We start from the raw sequence: 14,784 nt of genomic DNA, 5'->3' as shown, positions 1-14,784 counted from the left end.
ATATCAATTAATGACTAGACTGAATACACCAACTAACAATTAAACAGGCATTAAACCACACCCCAATTAACAAACACATAAGTAGATAACACACAGGCTAACACCTGAACAGTTCTACTTAATTTCATTAAATACCAATTAGTGGTTGGATTACTTATATTCTAGGAGTATACTCAGTAGATAAACTCAGCAGGGTTTTAAACCCTGTTCGGATAACTACTTGTCAGGGCCTCAAACCCTCTACAGAATGGTATCAAGAAAACAGAAGGTGCAGAGGTCAGAGAAAGGGGAGTCATCCTGGAAGCTAGACCTAGATGCTCAGGTCTAGGGTCTTGAACCTCCTAACTAACTTCTTATCCACTTCTACCTTGATGACCTGCTTCACCCAGTCAAATGTCCAGACATGGAAGTAGAAATGGTTTCTCTCTTTTTTAAACTTCTTAACATACCAAAAGGGTATAGAGTGTCAGCAGAACAGAGAAAACCCAGTTGCCAAACCTCTAGCCTAAAGAACGTGTAACAGCCACAAAAGGTTCAGTTTCCACGCTTACCTGTCCTACCAGGGCCCCAGAACCTCTGATAGAAGGCATCCTTGCTTCTTAGGACCTTTTGATTCCTTCAGAGTTTCCAAATTGTTACCAGACAAGGGCAGTTGATTCTTTTGCCCAGTGTTCTCCGATGACCAATTCCTGAGACACTCATGTTTCAAAGAGAGAAAAAGTGCATTGCTAGGTGTGAAGCAGGAGAGCAGACAGTCTATCGGCCCAAAATCTGTCTCCTTGGATTAGGAAGTCCAAGGTTTTTACAGACTCAAAGAAGGAAAGATGGAGTTGTTACTATTACAATAGTAAACATACACAGGGCCAAGACTAGACTAGAGTAGCCATTACAGTAGTGAGTATAGACAAGGGTGAGATCAGGGTAAAATAACCATTATAATAGTAAATAGAAACAAGGGTAAGACTAGGCTAGAATAACCATTACAGTGGTAGGTATAAATAAGCGTGAGACTAGTTCACTTTCAGCAATTTTAGGTATTAACTTTTCCTATAATTTAGAAAGAAAAAAATGTATGTAATGATTCAGCAACCATTATTATCCGTTAAATCTTAACTTGTCAGTTACAAGTTTGTGCTGGTTTGAAAACTTTATGCTGGTTTGAAAACTTTATGTACCCCAGAAAAGCCTTGTTTTAATTCTGATCCAGTCTTGTGGGGACAGTTTCTTTTATCCTGAATTCAGCACTGTGGAGTGGAAACTCTTTTGATTAGATTATCTCCACAGAGATGTGACATGCCCAGTTGTGGGTATGGCCTTTTGATTAGATGGAGATGTTACCCTGCCCATTCGAGATGGGTCTTGATTAGTTAACTAGAGTCCATTGAAAGGGGAAACATTTTTGAGAAACCTCATGTTTTAATTTGCAGGCTGAGAAATGCTGTATACCAGAAACAGAACAGCTTTTAAAAAGGGAAATTAATAAGTTGCAAGTTTACATGTTCTAAGACCATATGTGCTGGTTTGAAAGGATGTATGTCCCCTAGAAAAGCCATATTTTAATCTAAATCCTATTTCGTAAAGGTAGAATAATCCCTATTCAATACTATGTTTGAAACTATAATCAGATCATCTCCCTGGAGATGTGATTTAATCAAGAGTGGTTGTTAAGCTGGATTAGGTGACAACATGTCTTCACCCATTTGGGTGGGTCTTGATTAGTTTCTGAAGTCCTATAAAAGAGGAAACGTTTTGGAGAATGAGAGATTCGGAGAGACCCAGAGAAGAATGACACAGCCACAAGAAGCACAGCCCACCAGCCAGTGACCTTTGGAGATGAAGAAGGAAAATGCTCCCAGGGAGCTTCATGAAACAGAAAGCCAGGAGAAGAAGCTAGCAGATGATGCTGTGTTTGCCATGTGCCCTTCCACTTGAGAGAGAAACCCTGAACTTCATCAGCCTTCTTGAACCAAGGCATCTTTCCCTGGATGTCTTTGATTGGACATTTCTATAGACTTCTATGGACATTTTCTCGGCCTTAGAACTGCAAACTAGCAAAATAATAAATTCCCCTTTTTTTTTTTTTTTTTTTTTTTTTTTAAAGGAAAGACAGAGAGAAGGAAGGAAGGAAGGAAGAAAGGGAAACATAGACAGATAGAAGGAAGGAAGGATGGAAGAAAGGGAAACATCTTTAAACATTTTCTTGTTTTATTGTATTTTGTTTTTCCGTTTTTTGTTACATGGGCTGGGGCCGGGAATCGAACCGAGGTCCTCCGGCATAGCAGGCAAGCACTTTGCCCGCTGAGCCACCGCGGCCCGCCCTAAATTCCCCTTTTTAAAAGCCATTCTGTTTCTGGTATATTGCATTCCGGCAGCTAGCAAACTAGAACACCATGAAAATGTGCAAATTAAGGCACTAACAAGAGGTTTCTTTCATTCAATAAAGGTCGATGAAGTTTGGGGTTTCTCTCTCATCTGGGAGGGCACATGGCTTATTCTGCTGGCTTTCTCTCCTTGCTTCTTGTTTCATGAAGCTCCACCAGGGGCATTTTCCCTCTTATTCTTCAAAGGTCTCTGTCTGTGTCGATTCTGTTGGTTCTGGTTGCTCCCATGGCTTTGTAGCTTTTTCTAAACTGAGCCTCTTAAAAGGGCTCCAGTAATCTACCCCACCTCAAATGGATGGTGACACATCTTCATGGAAACCATCTAATCAAAAGTTATCACCCACAATTGGGTGGGTCATAACTCCATGGAAATGATCAAAAGGAGTCCACACAGCAATATTGAGTGAGGATTAAAGGACATGGCTTTTCTAGGGTACACAGTAGATTCAGACTGGTACACCTGAGATGCAGATGCTTGGAGAACAGTTGCTTCAGGGCTGACAGAGCTAACATGAGACCAGACGTTTGGAGATACAGGGCCCATCAGACATCACCATGTGCCTTCCCATGAGATGCTAAGCAAGCTAGAACCTGAGTTGTGTCCTGGAAGAGCTAAGTGAAGGCTCCCAGAAGCCAAGTAAGGAACCCCCACAGGAAACAGAGGCTGAAAGCAATGGAGCCCAGGAGCAAGGGACCAGTAGATTCCAACCACATTCCTTCCCAGCTGACAGAGGTATTCTAGATGACATCAGCCTTTTTTGTGTGAAGGTAATCTCTTGATGGTGCCTTTATTTGGACATTTTCTTGACCTTAGAATGATAACTTATTAAGTTACCTTTATAAAAGCCATTCCATTTCTGATATATTGTATTCCAGCACCTTAACAAACTAATATAAAGTTATTACCCACTGATATACATAAAAGACTGAGAATGTAATTTGCTTTAGTGGTGAAATTACTATGATGTCATTTCCATTTAAAAATTATCTGCATTGCTCTGAATTCTGTGGTGGGCTACACAATTACCACTTGCTGTCAACCATAACAAATTCACTTCCTGGTGTTATAATGGAATGACTTTTATATTGGTCATCACTGTAAAAGAATAATTTTCACAAAGTTGAAACATTTCTCCTGCAAACATAAAGTGAACATGTCAGTGATTTTTTTTATTCAACTCATTAATGAAGAAATTAAAGGAGAATTTGAGAAACTGACAGAAACATAAATGATGAAATTAATTCATTAATGTATGGAAAACTGGTTAATATCCATAGGACAATAAAATATAACACTTAGAGTTATCTTTTCTTCCAAGCAGAAATCAATTTTATCTGTAGAGGACAGATTTTATTTACATTGCTGGGATGAGAACTGTTTGGAATTACTGTCGATTTTAAAGAGCTGTGAAATAAAACGTCAGTCAAAGCACAGCCCTGTAGGCTCAGATAATCCCCAGAGGGGCCTGTAAGACAATGTCTAGGACTCCACAGGAAAGACACCTAGCAATCTTTTTTTCCCCCATATCTAAGTCTTGGATAATTTTTCCTGACATCACTTAAAAATACTTTTTGAGCAGTTTCATTCTTTGAATGCTTACAGTTTTAGACTGAGATGAATGCTCTTCTAATTTGTGCTAAAACCTGATTTACTAGAATATTTAAAGCAAGCACCTGGATTTTTTATGTCTTATTTTGTTACCATGGGCCTTGCCTAAAGCAGAGTATTCCTCCAGTTACTAATCCAGTCATCCTTTGCTTCTTAGCTTCTTTCAAGTTTGTTAGCCAGATTTATTGTAAGATTGCACTGATTTTTGAGTGACAGGACATTACGCATTATAGTATATTTTTAATAAAAAGTAGAATAATTATAAACAATATGAGAAAGATCAAAGGTGATGTTGGTGTTATACAGTGAAGGTAGGGTTTAACAAATGAGTATGAGTGCTGAATCATTATATTGATATTTCTTTTAGTCTCCAGTATCGTAGAGTACTTAGAAGTAAAAACCTAAAATTGTGGAACTGTAACACATACCAAACTCTGAAATCTGTTCTACAACTAATTGTTGCACTGTGCTTTGAAATTTATTGCTTTATTCACAAAAAAAAGAAAAAAAATTGATTGTGATGATAAACTCACAACTCTATTAGGATATTGTGAACCATTGTACACTTGTGATGATTACATGGTATGTTAGTAAATAATATATATCAATAAAAGTAAATAAAAAGAAAACAGTATGAAAAATTATAATATTCTATGTACATATAACCAAAATGGGAAAGCCTGGGAACCAGCTCACTTTAGGAATTTTTATAGGAAAATCTTTTACTTCTAATTGTTAATTTGATAGGCTGAAGATTTATCGTATAGCAGCCCAGGTAGTAGAAACTGTTTTCTACCACTGCCCGAATGGTTTTCCAAAAAATAGAGTCTTCTTTGGTCTGAAAGGGAGATGTTCATATCCTTCAGGGATGCCTACACTGATGATAGATAGCATGCTTATAACAACTAGAGAGGAACTCTCAAGAGCTTTTCTCCCATAAAATGGCCTCATTTTACAGGTGAGAAACCTGAAGTCCAAAGGGAAGAAATTGAAACTATTAATACTCTATTTCTTTAAAAACTTGACTTCAGATTTATTACTAATGCATATGAGCTGTTTCTAAAGGAAAATGGTTTTTTTCTGACTCAACAGTGATAGTAGGTCTTTGCATTTGAATTTAACTAAAATTGATATCATGGGCTCTATGTTTTGACATATTAAAAAAATTTCAAACACCAAGTCAGTCTCATTCAAGAAAAGATAGAGGGAATGAGAGCAGCCATAATTTGGATATAGATCTTCTAAGAATCTTGTGTTAGGAACTGTCTCTTGGATTAGAAACTGTCTCTTGGGTTAGGAATTGTCCCTTGTCAAAGAGAAAGGGCTCATTCTGTTTGACAGCCTTGGCCAATGAATGGCTGCCCTGATCCTAAATGTCCCTCTTGACCTTTCACCTCAGCATCTAACTGGCAACTTCCTTTAGGGTTTCTTGATGGAAATGCAAATGTATTTCCATTGTTTATTTTTTTAAGCAGGGTAATGGGCATGGATTAGCATGGTGGGGCAGGGTAGGGAACGGGCATTATTGGAAATAGTAGGATCAGAGACCCAGCAATGAATAAATCTTTTGAGAGTGGGTAGAAATTCAGTCTTGAAAATAATGATTAAGTGTGGAGAATAGGGGTGGGTTTTGACTTCTAAACTGAGAAGCCTTGTTTGAAAAATTGGTAACAGAGAAACGTGATAGGTTTTAACTGAGTATTTTCCAGGGTCTGCCCTTAGTATTGTTAAAAGAAGAACATTATTGAGTAACTCATGAATTGGGCAGCATCCCGTTCCGAAAGTAGAAGAGGAGCTCCAGTGAGTGAGTGGAAGGGGTTGCTTATATTGGGTGAACACAGAAGCACGTGAGGAAATGTTCTGATTGGAGGAAATGTTCTGTTAAGTTTCTGTTACACATAGGGAAGTCTTACAGAGTGGAAGCAGATACACATTGGTTGGTATGGTTTGTGTGATTTGACAAGCTATCTCTCCTGGACAGAGTGGTTTATCACTAGGTGGGCTTATCTGCAATACTGTAAGGTGTATCCCACCATTCTCTTTTCTTGGAAAGCCCTTGCAGATCACTTATTTTTGCCTTTTGGAAAATCCTTTCTCAGAAAGGGGTCTTTCCTGATAATGCCCAATGCAGGTTGCCATTTTATTTTATTTAACAGTACTGTGAGGTTTATAAGATATAGCATGGCTCTTGCCCATAAGAAGCTGTGATTTAAATAACATATGAGGAAAGTTTAGCAACAGCCATAAAACATCCCCAATAAACCTGCATTTGTGCTGGTTTGAAGCTCTTATGTGTCCCAGAACAGCTATGTCCTTTTTCTTGATCCAGTCTTATGGGGACAGTTGTGTTTGTTTTAATCCTGATTCAATATTGTGGGTTGGAAACTTTGACTGGATTGTTTCCATGGAGATATGACACACCCAGTTGTCATGTGTTACATCTCCATGGAAACAATCCAGTCAAAGTTTGATTAGATGGAGATGTGACTCTATCCAATCAATGTGGGTCTTATTAGTTTACTGAAGTCCTTTAAAAGAGGAGGCATTTTGGAGAAGACACAGTTGCTTCAGAGCTGACAGAGATGTAGACATTGGGAGATGCTTGGAGTGCTGACAGAGGAGCAAATGCCTATACAGGGATGTCTGGAGATGCAATGCCCAGCAGACATCGCCATGCATGCGCCTTCCCATGGAATGCTAAGCAAGCCAGAACTTGAAGTTGTGTCCTGAGAAGCTAAATGAAGGCCCACAGATGCTTAGAGAGGAAACCACTGGCATCAGAAGCTGGAAGCACTGGAAGTGGGAACAGGGACCAGCAGAAGCCAGCCATATGCCTTCCTAAGCGACAGACATAGGCCTTTCTTGAGTCAAGGTATCTTTCTCTGGATGCCTTGGTTTGAACATTTTTATGACCTTAGAACTGTAAACTTGTAATAAATTCCCTTTTGGAAAGCCATTCCATTTCTGGTATATTGAATTCTGGCTGCATTTAATGTACTGAAACAACACTGTTAATGTGGCCTCTGATAATAGGAACTGCCATGTTAAAAAATTATTTCTTCAAGTTTTGGATTTCTCAGTAAGAAGCTCTAGGAATCTTGGAAACTTATTGAAACATGCAAAAGGTAAAAATCATGTGATTATGTTTGTATTTTTATAGGGGAGTTTAATCTGAAAATTTAATAAATAATGATATTATTGTTTGAATGACCTTTTTTTGTGTGCCATATACTCCAGTTCCCTCCCAGTAAAAGTAGGAAGACATTTGCCAGTCTTACAGGTTTTTTGCATGGATTAATATCAGATATATAAAATGTTTAAGTACCCGGCCCCTAACAGGGAAGTGGTTGTTTCTGTTGATTTGCTATTTACCTTTGTGATATTGCTCCTTACCCAGAAATATAAATGACGACTTATGCATTTTTCTCCTTGATAAACTGTGAGCTCCTTCAGTCAAGCCACTGTTTCATCTCTATACAATCCTATCTTCTAGACACTCAATAAATCTTTGCTGAATGAAGGGTTGAAGTACTCTTTCTTTTCCTTCAACTTAAGGAAAGGCACTTGTTCACTGTAAGGATAGAAGTGGTTGTTTGCTTTGAGATAAAACTCAGGTTTTTAGGGATCCACTTCCAGGCTTTTTGCAGTTTTACTTCGAATTTATCTCAATGTTTCCTAGACCACAGTTGGCTTCATTCTTTCAATCTTCATTATCTATTGGAATAAGTGTGTGGGGGTATAGTTCTATGAATTTTTTTTAACCATCTCATGCTTCCCTCCCACTCATTAAGTCCTCTCACATTTTGATAGACTGCAATTTGTAAGTCTGTCCCTTTCTCCTAGGTGATTCTCTTCTTCTAAACTCTATTCAATTATATTTTATAGAGGAGAAGTTTCTTAGGGTTCTCTAGGGAAAAAGAACCAACAGGAGAGATCTGTAAATAAGAGATTTATAAAGGTGTCTTGTGCAGTTGTGGGAATGGAAGAGTCCAAAATTTGTTGAGTAGGCTTTTACGTTGGTGGCTCTGATGAACGGGCTGGATAAACTCCACAGGAAAGACTCGCTGACTGAAGAAGCAGTGAAAAAAATTCTCTGATTCCTTAAAAGTCTTCGACTGATTGAATCAACACAGCATGGAAGACTTGCCTTAGTTGATTGCATATGTAATCACTGATGGAATCAACTGATGATTTAATCAACTAGCCGGAAAATATTCTTGCAGCAGCTGTCAGGCCAGTGCTTGCCTGACCAGACAACTGGACATAATCATTTGGTTACGTTGACACCAGAACCTAATCATTACAAGAAGGGAAAAGGAAATGTCTTTTGAGAGGCAAGTAAGAAAGTTGTTAAACTCCCAGCGTAGTTAATAGAGATAGTCTGTTGTGTTTTGTGTTTTCTTTTGTACCTTAGTCAAGCAGCTCAGAGGAAAAAGCTCTGTAACTTTCCCAAAATTATCATGCTTGGCTGTAAATTGAAGCAAGGTTGGTAAAGGGCTAGGAGAACCCATTCGGTTTACGCTTTGTGTTATTCTTTTAATCTGTGAGGAAGGCAGTCCATGAAAGACAGATTAAAGTATTCTGTGAGTTAAGTGAAAAGTCATTTCCTCTGGTCAAGAGAGGGTAAGGGGTACCAGCTGCCGGTAGGAAGAAGCCTCTGGGTGATGACAGCAGTAGACTGCAACTTTGAGTTATCAAAAGCTAGAGGTGATGCCTGGGCATTTTAACCAAAGTATCACTGTAAGATATAGTAAAGGTTCTTCCTGAAGTAGAGGGAAAAAAGAAAAGTTTCAATTAAACCGTGTTTATCAAGTTAGGCATTAGAAGGAGAAATTAACCAACTTTGTATTTTGGAGTTTATATTCTCTTTGAACCAAGTTCTAATTTTTATAACAAACCATTTATAGGAATGAGAAAGTTTTCAGTGTTTTTTTTTTCTTTTTACTATTCTAGTAATATGTAACTCTAATAGAAAAGTATAACTAAATTGATCCTGTGCTGTTAATGTTCCCTTTGTGTTATTCATGTCTTATTGTCTACCATCTTCCCCTGCAAACCACAACTAGATTATAATTAACTGGGTTTGAGACAGAGATACCAAATGTGAAACATTCCTACTGCAATTTCTGTGTCATGTGTCTGTGGCAGAAAATAGTAGTTGATTTCAGTACTGTCTCCCCATGTTGCCCTCTGGGCAGCTCGGCCTACTGATCAGTTAGGTTGGCCCCTAAAATGAAATTGCTGCCTCATGTCATCTAGGAGGAAGTACTAAGCTTCTAAAAGGATTGTCCCTATAAATGCAAACTTGTAAAGTGGGAGTTTGCCATGACTTGAATAATTTTGTGAACTTTAATCTTTTCTGCCTTCATCCTTGTTTTTTTCAGACTAAATTCTGAACATTTCTTTTAACCTTTGCTGGCACTGCATATCAGAATTCTTGTGTACAGGGGAAGGGTAATGTATTCTGCAACCCCTAGTCTTTCATCCTAGCTATCCCCCCTTCTTCTGGTCGTCATTAGGCTGATGTCTATAAAGAATCTTGAATCTCTTTATTTGGTCCTAATTAAAACTTTAGAGCCATGCTTTTAAAAGTTTAATTTGGGTAATTTTTTTCCTATATGCTTTACCACGTACTGTATGCATAATCTGCTTATTCTCATATAGTCCCAGAAAGAACTTTTCTTGCATTGCATCTTCATAGCTTGTGTTCCACTGCAAAATCAGGTCTGCGGCTTTTCCTGTGTGTTTCTGTGCCAGATCCCATGTAAAGATGATCACCAGGTTGCTCTCAGCGACTTTAGCTGGGATTTAATCTATAAGAAGGGTCCATCCATCCTATTTTGTTTCCTATGTTTTAGCCACTCTTTAACAAGATGCTTCCCCCGATTCACCGAAGGAGGGAGTGTCAATATCCTTTACTCAAGACAACAGCAATTTGAAACCAGAGAAAGTTAAAAAGATCACTAAATGATTTGGGATTGAAAAGCAGATTCAACTGGGTTCATCATTAAGCCTGAATTATTGTGCATCTCTCATATTCATCCTTGGGCAAGTTACCTAACCTCTCTGAGCCCAGTGTCTGCACCTCAGAAATTGAGGATTCTAACCCCTTATGCCCTTGCAGGATTCTTGTGGGATTAATGTAAGGATTAAATGTAAAGACCTGTCATAGTGCTTGACAATCATGTAGTTGTTGTCATGAGATATTTTGTATTCATTTGTGAGAATACAGTAAGACCTTTCGAGTTACATCTCTTTTGGTACTTTGCAAATAGATAATTTCTTTTCTTTCCCTTTCAAGTAACAGAATAGAAACTTTCTATTTTGAACTGTGTTCCCATTTTGGTCTCTGCTTTTTGAAAATACTTATGATAGAATCTAAATGTTCATGCAGGTATGGCATGTTATTTGACTATGACATTAACATGGGTTCCTCAATAATTCTCTGGTGGTAACTTGCCTCTCTGCATCTGTGGCTTTAGGAACATTGCATTCTTCTGATTTTTCCTATTGAAGTGGAAAAGTATACAGTGTGATAAACCAAATTAAAATCTCAGAAAATTAAATCACTTGAAGCATTAGAATTTCTTTGGAAACTTCTCCATTTATAAGAATAAGAAAATTTTCAGTGTTTTTTTTTCAATTCTAATAAAATGAAACTAATAGAAATATATAATTAAATTGATCTTGTGCTGTTACTTTTCTCTTTCTGTTATTCACACCTATTTCATACGATCTTCTCCCTGAGAAGAAAGGTAAGTTAGCCTACCTTACAGGAAAAAAAAATTCGACTTTTTAGTAATTCAGAAGACTTTGTGGACTCTGAGTAACTTGGTTCCCATTCTTTTCATTTAAAGGATTCATTGGTGGGTTCAGTACAACATATTCTGTTAACTTTACATGGTTTTATTTATGACAACACTTTTTGTTTATGGTGTCTCTAGCCCTGAAGACAGGAGGAATTGTACAGAGGAACAGCTTTACTTCACCTACTGGTTGTTTAACTTTGGGGACCATACTTAGCTGCTTTTAGACTCGGTATTCTTATCTCTAGACTAGTGGGAGTAAAACAGACTTCATAGGAATCAGAAGATCAAATGAGATGATATAGAAGTAACTTAGTCTTGCTCCTAGCTCGAACTAGTTTGGTTATCTTTTTGTTCGTTTGTTTGTTTTTTAACTGGTGTTTTTATAGCTAAACAAAGGAGGTCTAACTCTAACTGCCCCCTCTCCTCTTCCCTTTGCTGCTTCCTCACTCACCCCCACCAGTCTGTTCGTTCTTGGTAACAGAAAGGCTGTTTTACTTATATCATAAAACTTCTTTTCTTTCCTACAGATTTTGGAGAACTTGCAGGTTGACCTTGAATAACCAATCAGTCATCCTATTCTAGTCTGCTAGCTGCCAGAATGCAATATACCAGAAACCGAATGGCTTTTAAAAAGGGGAATTTAATAAGTTGCTAGTTTACAGTTCTAAGGCTGAGAGAATGTCTCAATTAAAGCAAGCCCATAAAAATTAAGGCACCAACAAGAGGTTATCTTCACTTAAGAAAGGCCAGTGACATTCAGGGTTTCACTCTCAACTGGAAAGGCACATGGTGAACATGGTGGCATCTGCTAGCTTTTTTTTCTCCAGGCTTCTTGTTTCATGAAGGTCTCCCAGGGGCATTTTCATTGTTCATCTCCAAAGCTCTCTGGCTGTGTGGGCTCTTGTGGTTCTCGTGATTCTGCTCCTTTTTCCAAAATGGTTCCCTCTTTACCGGCTCCAGCAAACAACCCCACCTTGAATGGGTGGAGACACATCTCCATGGAAACCATCTAATCAAAAGTTACCACCCACAATTGGGTGGGTCACATCTCTGTGGGAACAGTCAAAAAGCTCCCAGCCAGCAATATTGAATGAGGATAAAAGGACATGGCTTTTCTGGGGTCTACCACAGATTCAAACTGGCACAAAACCAGTTTGTTTGGGTTTAAAACCCTAACAGCTTCCTCAGATATGTTAACATCTTTCTGGAATAATATCACTTTGGAGTTAGCATCTACTTGCTTCTCTTTCCCTAAAGCATTTTATTTTGATCCAAATACAGGGATTCTTAGACTCACAGACAAAACCCTGTGTAATACCTTCCCCAACAGGCATAACTAATACAGGGTATTAGAAGTAAGGACATGACTTTTGGGTATTAGAAGTCCTGTGGTGATCTTTGGGGAGAGTGGTTACACATTGTTCACTTTTTGAAATTTATCAAGCTACTCAAGATTTTTGTGCTTTTCTGTGTGTATGTAAGACATTAAAAAGCTTATTAATTTTAAAAATGGTAATTTTTTTCCCTTTCTACAGGCATCCTAGTTCACTTATCTATTTTATATCTATTCACATATATATCTTCAAGGGCCATATTTCATTTTTAGTTGAGTAGATCTTTGATCGAGTTAAATGAGAAAGCATTTCTAAGTCTTCATTGTATTGTGGGTTTAAGATTTATTTATGGGCTCTTTGAGCGTACACATATGATATGGTCTGTAGATGTTCCACTTACTTGCTATTGTTTCCATTTTGGTAAAAATGAAAATTTAAAACAAATTGTTGAGTTTCAAATTGTTGAAAGTGCAACCCCTTTTTGCCCCAGAGTTGTAATTCTTAAGGTTTGAAAACTGTGCATTCTTGTTTCTCTTTCTGTATATAGTTAACTGAATAGAGAGGAGACAGTTCTTAAAAGTACATGATTTTAAAACTAATGGTAATGTTACACCATTAGATGCACTGTGGTATGTGATTTTTTTTATTGGCATTAGTTTTACATGTGGGCTTGTGCTTGGCTTTGAGAAGCTTATTCTGAACACCACGACAGCCAGAAATTGTTCTGGGAAGTGGGAAAGAACTTTTTTTTCAATGAATAGATAACAAGAAGTAGATAATAGTTGACTTGGATTTTAGTTTAGCTTTTTTTTTTTTTTTAAGCAGTTGAGTACATGAGTAATGCACATTATTTGTTTTCTCCTAGATTGAAAAGAAGACTGCTAAAGGAAACATAACGACATGATTCAGGTAAATGGATTTTAATTTCCTTATGTACTGTATATGCTTTCCCAATGAGGTGATCTAAACAAACAATTATAGTGGCTAACTTGAATATATTAGGAAAATTTTAGAGATATAGATGTGATAGTCAATACATATTCATGCAATTTAAGTAATGTAGTTATATATGTATATTTTAAAGTCATATATTAATATAGGACAGAATATTATAGTTAGCACTTTTTTTCTATCCCTAGAACAATTTTCTTCCTACTATTTACATACATATTTGACATCAGTGACTTCATTATTAAGATCACAGTTTGGAGTACCCAATACCATTTTCCAGAACATGTTTTCATTTTAGTTGTTGTGATACAGCACTGTTGGAATTCATGTATGATGTTATAACTAAAAATTTTATTCTAAGCCACAAGTAGTCATTGGCGTAATGTTAGCACAGTTGGAATTTTCATTCTTTCTACAGATGAACATTGGCAATCTTCACTGTGCAACAATTTGTAGAATTGCTTTGTCAAATATACTTTTATCTGTCTATATCCATCCATCCATCCATCCATCCATATCTATTTATGTATCTCTCTATGTATCTGTCTTTATCATATATATATCTATATCAAGGCAATTCCATATACACTGTTTAATAATTCAGATAGTACTATAACAGCTATTCTAATGCTCCTTTACCCAAAGATAGCCCTTCTCAGCTCTTTTAGTTGTGTTTTCTGGTGTTGATGTTTCTACATATTTTTAATCTATACGCAATATTCTTTAAGTGCTGTTTATTGATTTCTTTTAAAATTATAAATTTATATATTGATTTCCTACTGTGAAGTTATGAATTTAGCTCTAACACACAATCCTTTAATGTCAGTACACACCTACTCTTCCTGTCTCTGTTTTCTCAATGCAGCATTGTTAAACAATGAAGCATTCTGTAATTAAACAAATATTTAATGTTTACTTTTTTATGGTTGTATTTTGGTGGTGACTGAGCTCTCTCTATAATACTTCTGTTGAGATGACTTCTCGGTTGTGTGTGAATTTTTTTATCTCCGGAAACTGTATCTATCTTTCCTTTATCCCTAGAATTCTGAATTTTCCTATTGGGACATTTTTCATATGCCTTAATGGTGCTTATGGTTCTTTCAGTTTGGAAAGTCTTGCCCTTCAATTTGGGAAATTTCTTGTACTGTTTCTTTGGCACTTTCCTCTCTGTCCTTCCTTTCTGTAAGTCTGTTAGTTGGAGCTACTTCTTTGATTCTCTAAGTTTCTTATGTCTATTCATTTTCTCTCTTTTTTTGCCTCTTTTTTTCCGGGTTTTCTAAATATCTATTGAACTTGTAATTTCTGCTAGCATGGTTGGAATTTTGAAATTTTTAGTGGGTTTCTGAATATTTACTTTTTAAAAATAGGATCCTGTAGTTTCATGGATACAATATCTTCTCTTTTCCTTTGAGAATATTAATTGGATTATTTTGCTTTTTATATTTGCTTCTTGCATTTTTCTTTTTCCTCTATGTTCATTTGTTGTGTTTCTTGTTTGATTGCTTTGCCCCCAGATTTTAATGTTTGAGGCATTTCTCGAGTGAATAGTGAGGCTTTAGCTATCTGTTCATATTTAATAGTGAGGCAATAAAATGGGGACTGGGAATTTACTTGGTACACTATACTGTAGGGTCTTAGGGTAGAGAGAAACTTGCCATTTCAGGGGTCAGAGGTCAGAGTCTACAGACCTTTTTATTCTG

The 14,784-nt window shown here is 37.0% G+C and overlaps 1 protein-coding gene across 17 annotated transcripts in view; it reads left to right on the top strand.

Moving 5' to 3' along the window:
* SGMS1 (sphingomyelin synthase 1) overlaps nucleotides 1-14,784 on the top strand; it is a 485,077-nt gene that overhangs the window by 248,380 nt on the left and 221,913 nt on the right. For all 17 annotated transcript variants that reach the window (XM_077125326.1, XM_077125323.1, XM_077125311.1 and 14 more), the window contains one exon: nucleotides 12,999-13,042. The gene's annotated coding sequence lies outside the window, so the exon portion shown is untranslated. The remainder of the gene's footprint in view (nucleotides 1-12,998; nucleotides 13,043-14,784) is intronic.

This window comes from Tamandua tetradactyla, chromosome 13 (assembly GCF_023851605.1).
Source record: "Tamandua tetradactyla isolate mTamTet1 chromosome 13, mTamTet1.pri, whole genome shotgun sequence".
NCBI lineage: Eukaryota > Metazoa > Chordata > Mammalia > Pilosa > Myrmecophagidae > Tamandua > Tamandua tetradactyla.
The sequence above is the reverse complement of the archived record's forward strand: the minus strand, read 5'-3'. Positions and strand labels throughout refer to the sequence as shown.